The following is a 15,165-nucleotide window of genomic DNA, read 5'->3' as shown; positions in this document are numbered from 1 at the left end:
CTTCCCTGGTGGCGCAGTGGTTGAGAGTCCGCCTGCCGATGCAGGGGACACGGGTTCGTGCCCCGGTCCGGGAAGATCCCACATGCCGCGGAGCGGCTGGGCCCGTGAGCCATGGCCGCTGGGCCTGCGCGTCTGGAGCCTGTGCTCCGCAACGGGAGAGGCCACAACAGTGAGAGGCCCGCGTACCGCAGAAAACAAAACAAAAAACAAAATCAAGATGCAGCCAGTCTGATTTATATTTGTTTTTCTTTCACGTTATCCTAGGACTCCCAAAGTCCAAGGCAACTAAAAAAAGGTAGGATACTGGAAATGAAAATGACTCTGGATTAGCAACTTCAATCCACATTCAGAATAATTTATCTTTGTTTCCTCCTATTATTTATCTCTGTCTTTTAGCCCTATTGTGTGGGTTCTTTAAATTTATCTTGTCACTCTTTAAAAATTTTTTTAACTTTCATCTATATATGTATTTTTCCATATTGTTTAACTATTCTTTAAAAAATGGCATCATGTTTACTTCATGAATTTAATATTTTCTATTTTTTTCTAAGGATAAAAATTTTTGTTTTTTAAAGTTTTTTTTTTTCTTCCTGCATTGTCTCTTTTATTTTGAGACATTGTGTCTTTATTTACACTGTATATGGATGGTGGTGTATTTTAGTCTTCTTGTTAGAGTTAGAAGTTTTCCTCAAATGTCTGTTGGTTTCTGACTGACTTAAAAGAGACACAGTAAAGTTGTGTGTCTGTCAGGTCAGCTATAGTACTGAGGGATCCCCAAATCTGTAGTTTTCTTTTCATTCTAGAGAAAGTTCTCAATCTTCTGCCTTGATGGGCAGCCTATCAGCTAGTTCTGGATGAGTGAAGAGGACTCACTCTTTGGCATGTGTACTGTATCTCACTGCCTGGTGTCCCTAAGCCAGGACGTTCCTAGTACAATTTCTGCAGGGAATAAATCTCTCATCTCTGGCAGGAGTATTAGGGGGGCTGTTGCTTTAGTTGAATGGGGACAGTCCCTCTGATTGTCCCACATATGAAGGGTCAGCCAATCCTGTTTTCAGTCTCTCATGTCTTAACCCACTTTCCAGCACACCTTCTGCCTACAACCCTTAAAACTCCTGGGTTCCCAGGAGTGAATCATCTTGATTCTTGTCAGTATGCACATCTTAAGATATTCGTTTTCATTGAGGCTTCCGTCATGCTTGTGCATATACCTGGAGTATTCAGCTTCTAGTGGAGTGTCTTAAAACAGCAAGGAAAGATTATATCCAGATCCGGACAGGGTCTCCTGGGCCGCTTCCTCTCTTGATGAACCTGGTTCCTTCCATCCTCTCTCTAATACCAGGAGTGTTCTATCAAGCTTATTCCTTGTTATCCACACCATACTGACACCAGTCCCAGAAAAAGGAGGAACGTGTATCCTTCCCCCATGTCCTCATTTTCTGTCCTGATATTACTTTCACTCCACACAGAAGGACACGATCCAGCCATGTGGTCCCCAAATTATACAATTGTCTGGCTTCACCACATGTCCCGGATTCTGAGGTATTAAGTTCCACCACATGCAGGAGATCAGCAGCTCTGGATATACAGCTCCAAGCTCCACTTAATCTCTTTTCAGCCTCTCCTTGGCAATAGTTTAGAAATCTCGTGGTCAAAGTTAAAGCAGAGTCTCTCTTGTCCAAGACAAATGAATAACACAAAGGGTGAGAGTGACAATCAACACAATAGAAGTGACACCAATTACTTGTGGAGCAGATACAACAATTTCAGCTGAGAGAACTGGGAAAAGCTCTATCTCTTTTTTCCTTTTCTGTCTTTTATCATTTTGTTTCCTTCCTTTCTTTGCTTTTTTTTTTTTTTTTTTTTGATGACCATGAAGAACAAATAGTTCCCAGTTTCCCTTGGAGGAATTCTGCTGTGTTACAATTCTGGTAGCCAAGAAGTTCTTCATTATGTCCAACCTAAATTGCCTCTGACTTAATTTAATGCTATTTTATTTCATTCAATTCACCATGGAAAGGGAAAAAGTAATAAATTTCAATTTCATAAAATCCCTTCATACACTTCAAGACAGTGATTAAGCCACTCCAAGTTTTCTTCTCTAGCCTAAACAGCCCTGACAAAAATCTTTCTGAAATGATTTTTAGATTGGGTTCCAGGGATTACATTTCTCTCGGTAAAATAAGACCTGACTGAAGCTTTTCTTCTGCTTTTCTGGCTATACTTTTTTTTTTTTAACTAGGCATGTACTTCAATCACACTTTATAAACCTCATTTACAATGTTCAGTACTTACATACTCAAAACTTATAGGCCTTTAAAAATTGCAACTTTATTCAAATTAACCAAAGCAGATATCATGGTAATTCAAAAGTGATTACAGGCTGACTTTGGTGTTATGAAAACATAAACATTGGTCTCCTGGGCTAAATTTCCTCTTTCATATGGTCACAATTTTAAGAACAGGCTGTGTAGACAGGAGTGTTATTGCCAGAGACACCGCTTGGAAGCAGCCCTAAGTGTGCAAGTGTGGTTAGTTTGAGCTAAACAAAGAAACAGTAAAAGTTTAATGAAGTCCAGTTGGGAACACAGTCTGGGGGGATTGTGTCTGTGACAAGAGAGATTATTCTGCAAAGCAACTTTCCTTAAGCTTCTCTAAAAGCATATAGATATCACAAAGTTTTTGTTTTCAGTTAGAAAAGAACATGCCACTAAACGATTAATAGCTGCCCATGGTATTTTGACAAGATTGACCTTCACATTTAAGATATGCAGTCCTAACAGCGAAGGATTACTTAATAAAGATAATTTAGGAGGCATTAAATCCTGAAAACAGAACCAGGTATTTAATCATCTTTAAAATATGGAAGGCTATTTATTCCATGATACTTGTAATGGATAGGCTGTATATGTCAAGCTCCCCTTTCTCCTTTTTGGTAAGAAAATCTCTTTTTCTAAGGAAATCCATTCCATGAGATTTGGATGGAGTGATCACTCTCCCTCACTCCATGTCCCACCAGCATTAAGGGCCTTGCCTAGCTGAAGACTACATGCCCTTAGAGGCAGTGACTATTTGTGGACAGACATGTGATAGAAGAAGTGGTATTTCTGAGATTTTTCAGCCAGTCCCAGATAAGGAAGATGGTGTACAAGAAATCTTCTGAATGTAGAGAAGCAAGAACTCTGTGTCACTAAATTCTGCCCCCAGCCACTTAAATTTTTTTTTTTAGCTGGACCAGTTTTATATGAATTTCTATTACAATTAAAAGTCCCAATTAATAGGACTGATCAGAAACACTCCATTTTAAGCAAGGAAAATGAGGCATGATTTGCCTAAGTTAGCACACAGCTGGTTTGCTGTGCAGCTATGCTTGATGTCCAGCTCTCTTAAGCTTTGTTCTTTGACTCTTATTTCCTGGGCACCTGCAGTGTGTCAGATCTTGGTGGTAGAATGATAAGCCTCCCTTCACCAAGCTTATAGTTGATTTCTCTTTAATTCTCCATTTTGGTGAAGCTATGTATTTTTAAAGTCTCCAAGAGAAAATTTCTAAAAGCAACTTCGTTATAATAAATTGAACTGCAAAGAAGAGAGTGAAAGATTTTCCATAGAACTATAAATATTAAATTTAGAAATATTAAATATTTCATCTAAATCTTGAAGCCTTTTTTATAAACCCCATTTTGTAGCTAAAATAAGTACTAAGAAAATTAAGCCACTTTGCCAAATTCATACTCCATTCAGTCTATTTTTAAAAAGAGGTTGTTTGTTGCTTAATTCATTATGAAGACTGTGTACAAGAAAAAATACTGAGGTTAAATTTTTTTTTCTTTTCTTATATAATAGTATTGCGTGACTTCATTTGTTAAAAACTTATAACTTTTCTATTACCATAAATATCCTAAAGCTTAAATAAGTACTATTAATGGAATGATTACTATGAATATATCTAATTGCCAGCTACCTGCATTGTGGGAAGGAATTTGAGACCCAGAATTCTTCCTGTTCTTTCATCCTGCCTTGAAGTTGCAATGATCCCTCATCTCTCGCCTAGCTCAAATGCCACAAACTATAATCTCCAGAACTTTCCGTCAAGACAAAGAAGCCCAAGAAGGTCTAAAGTGACTAGAGGGAAAAAGGTAAGTCTAAAATATACCTAAACTTTTTTAACTCTTAGATTCAAATGCTTGTTATCATATACCAATTTATTAGGCAGGGGGTGCTAATAAACAAAGTGCATAAATTTAATTATTGAGATAGGTCAATTTATTATTTTTCAAATAGGCATGTTAACTGGTTGTGTTTTGTTTTTACTTTATGTGTGTTTCATTTTATGTTAATTATAACTTAATGAAGTTGTTTAAAAAAAGACAAAAAAGATGAGACGTCACTTTCAGCAAATTCACACTCACAAGGAAGGATGTCTATAGTGTATTAAGTGAAGAAAAAAATGTGAAACAGTAGGCATGATATTTTTTATGGAATACTTATAAACAGAAAATGTTAACTTTGGCTGTGGGAATACAAAGAGTTTTCACTTCCAAATTTAAATACTGCCATAGTCTACAATGAACATATGTAAGGGTCGGGCTCCAAGATGGCCCCCAGGGATCCCTACTTCCTGGGATTCATGCCCTTGTATATTTGTCTCCCACATTGTATCACGGTTAGTTTGTGTGACCAGTAGAATATCTCAAAAATGATGATCTGCCTTAAAAGGCAACATGGCTTCCTTTTTGCACTCATCTGAATGATTTATTTTAAAGGATACAAGGCAGCTTTATGGTGGGGTCCATATGAAGAGGAACTGAGGCCACCTGCCAACAGCCATGTGAGTGAACCATCTTGAAAGAGCATCCCCCAGATGCAGCCCAACCTTCAGATGACTGCAGCCCTGCCTGTCATCCTGATTGCAACCTCATGATATGAGAGAGAATCATCCAGGTAGGCCATTTCCAGATCTGTGATTCCCGGAGATGCTTGTTATTTTAAGACATTAAGATTTGGAGGAATTATTTACATAGTAATAGATACCCAAAACAGCATGTATTCCTTTTTTTTTTTGATAGCTATATTATATATAATAATATATATAATTAACATATAATAAATTAAATGTACATATGTAAAGAATACAATCTGATAAGTTTTTATATATACAGTTGACCTTTGAACAATGCAAGTGTTTGGGGCATCAATCCTTCACCCAGTTGAAAAAATCCTACCCATAAATTTTAGTCAGCTCTCAGTATAATGGTTCCTGCATATCTGGGGTTCCACATCCTTGGATTCAACCAACTGCAGACCATGTAGTACTGTGTTTATTGAAAATAATCCATGTATAAGTGGACCCACCCAGTTTGAACCAGTATTGTTCAAGGGTTAACTGTATATGATATAATTATATAGGTATGATATGGAACTGTATCTGTAAAGTATCACTAAAATCAAGATAATAAACATACCAACCATTCCCCCCAAAAGTTGCTGAGGACCTTTGCTTATTCCTCCTTCTTCACACTCCCAGCTTGCCTACCCCAAAGCAATCGTGTCTGCTTTCTGTTGCTATAAATGACTTTGCATTTTCTAGGATCATGTGTAAATAGAATTACACAGTATGGACTCTTTTTGTTTGGCTTCATTAACTTAGCAGAATTATTTTGAGAATCATTCCCGTTGTTGCATCTATCAATAGTTCATTCCACTTTATTGCTAAATAGTAATCCATTTTATATTCAGCATTGGATATACCAGTTTGTTCATTCATTCACCTATTGATGGAGAGGTGGGTTGTTTAGAGTTTGAGCCTTTTCCAAATAAAGCTTCTATGAATATTTATGTACATATATTTAATGGATATATGTTTTCATTTCTCTTCAAGAAATACCTAGCAAGGGAATGGCTGGGTTACATGATAAGTATATGTTTAACATTTTAAGAAGCTGCCAAACTCTCTTCCAAAGTGCTGCCTCATTTTACATTGCTAGAGAGTTCCAGTTGTTTCACATACTTGCCAACACTTGGTATGATAAGATTTCTTAACTTTGTTATTCTAATAGATATGTAATTGCATACTATTATAATTTTAGTTTGCATTTTTCTAATGACTAATCATTCTGAACATCTTTTTGTGCGCTTAATTGCCATCTGTAAGTTTTTTTGTGAAGATTCGACTCAGTATTTTGCCCAATTTTTTATTGAGTTGTTGTTAGAATTTTGAGAGTTCTTTATATGTTCTCTATCATATATGATTTGCAAATATTCCCTTCCAATCTGTAACTTGGCTTTTCATTCCTTTAGTAGTGTCATAAACTAGCAGAAGCTTTAAATTTTGATGAAATCTAATTTATCAATTCATTTTAAAAAACAGATTATGTTTTTTCAATCATATCGAAGAAATCTTTACCTAACTCAAGGTCACAAAGATTTTTTTCCCAATGTGGTCTTCTAGAAGTTTTATAATTTTAGATTTAACATCTAAAATTCGCTTTGAGCTAATTTTTGTATAGAGTGAATTTATCAAAGTTCACTTTTTTGCCTATGTATATACAATTGTTACAGCATAATTTGTTGGAAAGAAGACCCTTTTCCACAGAAATATGACTGTATTTTTGTCAAAAATTACTTGTAATATGTAAATTTAAGAGGAGAGGATTGGTTGATCCTCTGGGGGAAACTTCCAGATGAAGACTGGTTCTTTTATTTGAAAATAACTATGTTTAATAACAAAAGTTATACAGGAAAATGCTGAAAACACACAGGAATATTAGAATCAATCATAGTATCACTGGCCATAGATAATTAATGGTTTTCTAAGAATACAATTCATCTTTTTAGTAAAAATGGGGTCAGAGTACATTATTTTGAAATCTGCTTTACATATCACTGTATGGCGAATAATTTTGATATTATTAACATCTCCTATAACATGTATAGATTTTTTTAAACTTTTTTTTAACATCTTTATTGGGGTATAATTGCTTTACAATGGTGTGTTAGTTTCTGCTTTATAACAAAGTGAATCAGTTATACATATACATATGTTCCCATATCTCTTCCCTCTTGCATCCCCCTCCCACCCTCCCTATCCCACCCCTCTAGGTGGTCACAAAGCACCGAGCTGATCTCCCTGTGCTATGCGGCTGCTTCCCTCTAGCTATCTACCTTTCGTTTGGTATAACATGTATAGATTTTAATGAAACCATAGTGATGACCACAAAATTCCTATAGAGGCAGAATATATTCCTGTGTACCAACCAAATTCAGAAAATTATTAGTCTAAAAAAATTAAAAGCTAGATAATTGATGATTAATTTGAAAGTTTTCTTTAAATTATTCAACGTAGAGTGACATTAACTTGTGACTCTTTTCTGTTAGTTTCTGTCTGCATTTCTGGATTTTTCCATGCTAACAATTTGACTGAATTGTTCATGACTCTTTCTTTTTGAGAGAAGAGAAAAATAATTTTGGTACAAAGTTCTTTTTATCATAGTGGAGATTTTGATATTAATAAATATTTAGAATTCACATGAAATCATTTTATAGGACTCTGGAGCTGAAAATTAGGGGATATAAATGGAAATTTGCTGTCTAAAGATTTTGGATCTCGATTCTCATAGTCACTCAGAACGATGTTGCTGGAACCTATCCAGGATTATACAAACTTCCAGGCTCTTTGACATGGAGACGGATAATATATTTCAAAAACTGCATGAAGTCCTTCTGTGAATAATCAAATTAAGGCTTTAAAGATAGCACTCTCAACAAGACTCAAATCAATTCCAAGAATGATTCCATAAAACTGACAGTTTCGGTTGTTCAAAACCACCTAGCCAATCTTGAAAACACGTTAATCTTCTTGAGTAGAAATGTGACCCAAGAGAAATGAGGCGGTATTAATTTGGTTTGTTGCTAGGAGAAGTGCTAGCCAAGTTTTATAACTCATTCTCTCACTGTTGTAGTAGAAGGAAATAAAAGTAGAGAGGATATAAATCAGCTCGGCTGGGCCAGTTCTGGAAAGGGATTTTTACACCATTTTCTAAGTCTGAGAGGGTACAGCCAACAGGGGTTGCTGGCTGAGGGAGTATTAACTTAGGATTTTGCAAGTAGGGAATCAGGGTATCCAGATGAGTTCAGATCAAGTCGAAAATTATAGAGTGATCAAACCTGAAATGAGTATGTGTATTATAGGTGTCTAAAGGGACACTACAATCTTAGGAATGATGATAGAACATTGGGGTGAGATATTGTCTCTTAATATTGAGTACCATCCTTGCCCTTCTAAGATCCTCGCTATATCTGCATTTCCCAAACTCCTTTGCCACAAGCCACATGGTTTAAATTTAATTCCAACAAGAGGATTAGTCACAAGAGATATGAAGGACAGACTGAAGTCATTTTTTGTTTCTGGCAGTAACAGGTGACATGTTCAGCTGACTGTAGACATAAGGTTTGCAGCATCTTCTGGATGAGCTTCTTTTAATCACTGCTTCAGTGCTGTAGGCAACTGAGAGATTCGGCAACACTTTTCTGAATCTCCACTCTTCCTGATTTCCTAAAACCAGCAGTGCCACACCCTGACCTTTATTTGCCCTTATGAACAGCACTTTAAATATCCAATTCCCTCTATTAAATCCCTTCCTATTAAAACAAGTAGAGTAGTTTTTGTTTTCCCACCAAAATGGACGGATAGACCATTTAAATGTTAAGATTACACAATAGAATTCTCAGCATTTGTGTATGGTGTACACACTTAAAGTTTCAAGTGTAAGTCCAGAGTAAGGAGGTGAATGACCAGCTTCTTCCTCCAAGCAAGCATTTATGGTTTGCTACAATAGAAAACACAGATAAGTGTTTTAAAATAACAGGACCAATTTTTATCATTGCCCTGATTGACCCCTCACGGATACTTCATTAGGAAGACTCAATTTAAAAGAAATGTTTAGGACTTCTAACACAGGCAAGCAAAGTTTGTTGCATGATATCGATTCAGGAGAATAAACTACATATACGTTAGCTGACACATTTCATTCAAAATTTTAATAGCTTTGTTGAACCTTCCAGGGGAAAAAAAAGATACATTCCTACGATTTAGATTATTTTCATTATTGAATGAAATATTGGCAATGAAAAAAGTTGACATCCCACAGAAGCCATTAAAATTTTAAAAACTGAAATTATTTAAGAAGTAAGAACACAAAGGCAGCTTTTAAATTTTTTTTATCTAGAAATTCGTTTATAAGTTTAATTGCAAAACTTCCTGGGACGCATATTAAGCACCCATTTATCGTTGCTCGTGTCTGACATTTAAGATAAAAACCACAAAGCTTTATCAAGGGCCATAAAGTCAGTCAAACAAACAACTTGAACATGAATGAATGTAAAAGGATGTCATGTTTCTGGATGGAAAGACAACATTTTAAGATGCTAATTCACCCTCAAATTGATATCTCCATTTCCCGTAATGTTAATTTCAGGGGGATGTTTGTTTTTCTTTGACCTTTCAAACATTATTCTAAAGTTTAGGTGGAGAATAAAAGACAACATAGTCAAAACATTTGGGAAAAGATGTGCTTATCCCCGATTAGGTGCTATAAAAGACTGGAGATGTGGTTGTGGGGGTGAGGAGGTGTGGCTAGCATGGTCTGCATCAACTACGCTGCATTCATGAAATGGAATGTACTGCAGCCAAAAAAATAGACTGGTGTATGTACTGCTCAGAAAGATGTTGGGGATATATTGTTAACAGAAACAACGACCTACAGATCAATGTGTTTCACACAATTATATTTCTATAAAAACTGCACACACCTTTATACGTACGCATGCAAATGTCTGCATTAGCCTTAGAACACTTGACAATACATCAAACTGCTAAAGTGGTCCCATCTGAGACAGTGTGGGAGCTGAGGTTGATATTTGCTTCCTATTTCCTATGTGTGTGCACGCACATAATATTTAAAGCAGGGATGATCTTGTAACTTTCAACATTTTGCATTTTTAATATTATTCAAATTAAAGTGTAAAGAAATCCATCATGTAGTGTTTTCTGTTCATGTAAATAGACATGTACATTCACATACATATACATTTATGCAAGAAAGAAACTTTGATATTTATAAACATGACTGCTTTTTTTTGAGGACAGATCCTTTCTTATAGAAATGGTATTTGTTAGGTTGAAAAATCTTGATCTTGGGTAGGCAAATTAGGGAGCAGGAGTCTGAGAAGCCTGAATTGCTTTGTACGATAGAGAAAGGTTGTGTGCACGATGTGGTTTGACTTGGTTACTGTCAGTGGTATGATTTCAATATTGCCTCTGCCACCCCTACAAATTCCTGAAAAAGGTTTACATGGTTCATGAAAGCTTTGGTGTAAGTGGATTTCTTGGCAGAACTCAGAGTCAATTAGAGTGCAGTTCAAGAGCAGATGCACAGACAATGCGGCTTGAAGAAGAAAGGACTATAGAAAGTAAGACTCCAGGAACTTTCAGAAATTTAGAAGATATTTTGCATTTTCCCCATGTATAGCTTTGGACAGTGCTTCAAGGAGAACACTCAGACTGCTTCACTTGTGTTACTCGGAGTCTGTCCAGCAGAGAAGGCTGGTTCAAAGTCTGACAAAGCTTAAAAGTGAGAAGCTATAGCTGTCTAGTTATTCCGAAGGCTGAGCGAGAGTGATTAAAAAGAAGGTTCAAAAGGGCTGCCTAGAGGGATGATGGGATCCTAATTTAGATGATATCCTGTGAGGAGCGGACCAAGGGAACTGGAGGCTGGAAAGGCAGAGATTCGCGAGTAGCATCAGGGGAAGACTTTACCTGCACTAAGTATCATCAGCGAGAGATCCCAGCAGCGAAGGAGTGATGTCTGAAGAAACTACAACCACTCCCTAAGAAACAGAAGTAGTCTTAACACCCTCCAAGCCCAGAAAGTACCAAGGCCAGGTCAATGCCAGAGTTAAGTAAGATATTTCTTGCACTACAAACCTCTTCTTATCTGCCATGTAAACCTTGAAATGCCAGAGGCAGCCTAACAAGTGGGGGAGTGGGAGGAGTGCTAGACGGGCCTTAAAGAAGAATGTGACTCTCAAGGTCCTGATCTCTACAATAAGCCTAAAAAATTTAAGAACATTCTCTCCTCCCCCACTATAGACACACTTGAGAAAGAAAACGCAGAACATACTAATATTCACGATCCAGTGGTTTAAAACATGTACTGATCAGTTAAGAATCTGTCTAATTTTTTTAGTTTAATACATTTTACCTCTATAATAAATATGATTCATTTGCTTATTCAGCACTATTTATTGAGTGCTGACTTTGTGCCAGGCACACTTCTTCTGGGCTCTGGGCAAATCAGGAACAAAATGACAAAGTCCGGCCCTCAGCCTCAGGGAATTTACATTCCAGTTGGGGTGACCCAGGGTAAAAATATAATAGTACAAGGCCACATAGCAACAAGTTCTATTATGAAAAGTAATTCAGCTAAGGTGATAGAGTGACAGGGCTGCTAATTTATTTAGAGACATCAGGTTACTTTGAGAGTATAAAATTTAAGTAAATTGAAAGATATGAAGAAATGAGCCATGGGATATCTTGGGGAAGATCCATCTGGCCAGAGGGAACATGGAATGCAGAGGACTGAAGCGGGGACAATCTTGGCAGGTTGAAAAGTACAAGGAGGTCCTGGTGGTTAGACTGTAGTGAAGCCAATGAGCAATGAACCCTCATTTTTTCAAATGAAACAACTTTCAGGGAGAAGGACATTTGAGATGCTAACCTTTCTGTGGGCAAGATCTGGAAGAAGAGCCTGCTGGGCCCTGGTCAAGAAGAGGGTCTTTTATAACCCATACCTTGCGTGTGTGTTTAGATCGGGTTTTTTTTGTTTTTTTTTTTTACTGCACAGGAATAATTGTTTTTTGGATCGAGATATTCTCCAATATGCAATACATTCATAGTAAATCCCGGGGCAGGAGGACTCCACACAACTCTCCCCTCTTCCCTGAAACGTCGGTTTCTGAAACATAGCTTGTTTGCTGCACACGCCCATTACTTGTTACATCACCTGAACAACACTGCCCACTTCAAAACACACGTGCACACACACACACGCGCAGACCTGCCCACAGGGTCAGGGACCACCATTTCCTGGCAGGGGAGCGTGGCTGCAGCCCCCCTGCTGCTCAGTGAAAAGTGTGGGAGCTGTGGAAGCCTCCACAGGCTCCTGCTTGACGGAGGGGGTCACTGGTGAACAAGAGGGTCAGTGGGAGCTCCCTGAAACCACCAGCTGCAGGATTCTTGTCCACTGGATTGGTTTGTTTTCTTCATGATTGAGAAAAGCAGCTCGGCACACAGGATTTTTAATAAACAGTGTAATATCCCGCACACCTTCTTAGGAAATGTGAAGCACGTTAACAAAACTCCTAACTGTGCTGGAAGATAATGACATTTGGCTTCTTCGTGTGGCCACAGACCTTCATTACTGGACAGTGACACTGATCAGAATGCCACCCAGTTACTAGTGTGGAAAATCTGCCATCCGTGACCATAAATATATAAAACTCTGCTTGCTCCGAGCAGTTGGTCTGTGTAGGTTCCATTTGCCCTGTTGGTCACAGATGAGCTGTTGATACCCTTTCCGACCCCAAATAAAGTCCGTTAACAAGTTCCAGCATGATGAGAGGGCCTCACACTGAGAACGGGGGGCCCCCTTTCCTGGGTCTTGTCTGCAGTTGCCTAAAGCAGAAGGGGTTCATCCAGAGCTTCGACAGGGCCCCCCAAAGACGGACTTCATCCCTTTCTATCGCAGCCACTGATCCCACGTGGGCTTCTCGCTCTTCAGCCTCTCTATTTCCGCTTTGTCATTGTATATGGAGTGGATCTGGGTTTAAATACTGCGGCGGGGGGGCTTCCCTGGTGGTGCAGTGGTTGAGAGTCTGCCTGCCGATGCAGGGAACACGGGTTCGTGCCCCGGTCCGGGAAGATCCCACATGCCGCGGAGCGGCTGGGCCCGTGAGCCATGGCCGCTGAGCCTGCACGTCCGGAGCCTGTGCTCCGCAACGGGAGAGGCCGCAACAGTGAGAGGCCCGCGTACCGCAAAAAAACAAAACAAACAAACAAAAAAAAAAAAAAAAAAAAAAAAACAACCCTCTAAATACTGCGGCGGTGGGCGCGCTCGGGCTTGATACATCAGCACTTGGGACACTTGTACAGATCCCTTCTCCAGGCTTCAGCTGCAAACCTCCATGCCTTCTTTAGTAGCATTTCCTTTGGGTACTGCCCCCGGCTGGGTGAGCACGGTCCTCAGGTGAGACACCACAGGGCAAGCACCGCCAGGCAGTTAAAAATGATCCCGTGGACCACGGAGTACCAGAAGTCTTTGGAAGGCAGCAGCAAGACCAATGTCACCAGAAAGATCGCATAGGTGACCAGAAGCCACGTGACACAGGCACAGATCCTGCCGCGGCCCAAGTGGATGAACTGCCACGATGAACTCTGTCTGCCACGTCAGCCTCGAAGGCAGAGGAGGCTGAAGAGTCATAACAGTCATTGTCACTCAGGGGAGGATGATGTTCAGCATCCCAGAGCTGGTGTCCTGATGACGGCATGGTTTCCCTACGCACCCTCTCAAATTATTTCTAAACATTCCTTGAACATTTTGTGCCTTTTCTTTAGGACCTGAAGGTGCATACTGTCCTGTGGGATAGGATACGAGGCCTGGTGGTGGGGCGGGGGGAATCGCCTGGCGTTTCAACTCCCAGCCTGCCGCTGGTGGCGACTGCAGCGGACAAGGCAGGGACGCATCACGCGGCCGCGCTGCTGGCCGGCGCTGCGTGGGCCCCAGCAGCTCGGCTGGGCGGGGCTCCGTTCTGCCCGGCCAGTCAGAAGAAGGCGGCCTCCTAGCAGACTCGAGAGCCAGAGCCCAGCCACCCTGAGCATTCCTGCGTGACTCAAATGACCATCCTGCAGCAGCTGGACTTTCTCCAAGGTAGGTTCGTGAAAATCAATACTGCATCTACCCAGGGAAGAATATCTGGTCTAAGGAATCTTCTCTCTTGTGACATTGACGTGTAATAAATAGGCCTTATCTTTTTCTTCCCACTGGGGTCAAAGAGTGATTTGTTCTTGTGAACAAAATGGATTAGCTAATGCAAATTGAAATACATTGTCTAGAAATTAAGTCAGTCCTGAACCCTTCCCCCAACAAAGAGATTGCTCCTAGGGCTTGTTTATACACGAGGTGTCTAAAGCGCTTGTTACCGTGCTTAGCACAGCACATGCGCAATAAATGACAATTATTACTATGTGGTAATGATAGTGGCTTGAGATCACCCCGATTAGTAGGTGGTGACTAATCAATACAAAGGAAGTTTCTACCGGGCATAAGCACATGGTTGGATATGTTGCATCACATACGCATATCTACACCAACCTGGGCAAGAGGTATGTACCCGTCAGGGCTGCCTTAGACAAGATGAACCCCCGCTCTTCCTTCCCAAGCCTGGGAATAAGCAGTCCCTGAAGCACATGGTTACATGCAGGTGAACTTCTGAACTCAGAGTTCTGTTAGGAAGGTGGAGAGGAGATATTGTTACGGAGTCCAAGCTCGTGCTGGCTTGCTACGTGACAAGCCAATATATCCAGAGAGGAGGTATTGGGACAAGGTATAGTGCCTTTATTTGGAAAGGCAGCATACTGATAAGACGGTGTCCCAAAGAACCATCTTACCTGTGTTAGAATTCAGGCTGCTTTTATACTAAAAGAGGAGAGGGTGTGGCTCGTTGTGCAAACGTCTTGGTGTCGGAATCCTTTGTTCCTACAGTTAGTTGTCCATGTGGGTCTGTTCACAATGTTCCTATAAACTTCCAACAAGACAATTGTTATTTTCTGTTCTGCAAATTTTTATCTCCATATAAATGGAAAAATGTTATACCTTTGGGCTTCCCTGGTGGCACAGTGGTTGAGAGTCTGCCTGCCGATGCAGGGGACGCGGGTTCGTGCCCTGGTCTGGGAAGATCCCACATGCCGCGCAGCGGCTGGGCCCGTGAGCCATGGCCGCTGAGCCTGCGCATCCGGAGCCTGTTCTCCGCAATGGGAGAGGCCACAACGGTGAGAGGCCCACGTACAGCAAAAAAAAAAAAAAAAAAAAAGTTATACCTTTGAAGGTCAGA

At 39.9% G+C, this 15,165-nt stretch overlaps 1 long non-coding RNA gene and 1 pseudogene across 1 annotated transcript in view; one reads left to right on the top strand and one right to left on the bottom strand.

Moving 5' to 3' along the window:
- The window catches only part of LOC116743258, a 33,626-nt gene extending 28,608 nt beyond the window's left edge, over positions 1-5,018 (top strand). The window contains exons 2-3 of the long non-coding RNA XR_004346714.1: positions 3,958-4,136; positions 4,764-5,018. This is a non-coding gene — a long non-coding RNA (uncharacterized LOC116743258). The remainder of the gene's footprint in view (positions 1-3,957; positions 4,137-4,763) is intronic.
- An 8,126-nt stretch (positions 5,019-13,144) lies between these two features.
- Positions 13,145-14,021, bottom strand: LOC116742963 (annotated as a pseudogene).
- Positions 14,022-15,165: the final 1,144 nt, after the last annotated feature.

This window comes from Phocoena sinus, chromosome 18, assembly GCF_008692025.1.
Source record: "Phocoena sinus isolate mPhoSin1 chromosome 18, mPhoSin1.pri, whole genome shotgun sequence".
Taxonomy (NCBI): domain Eukaryota; kingdom Metazoa; phylum Chordata; class Mammalia; order Artiodactyla; family Phocoenidae; genus Phocoena; species Phocoena sinus.
The sequence above is the reverse complement of the archived record's forward strand: the minus strand, read 5'-3'. Positions and strand labels throughout refer to the sequence as shown.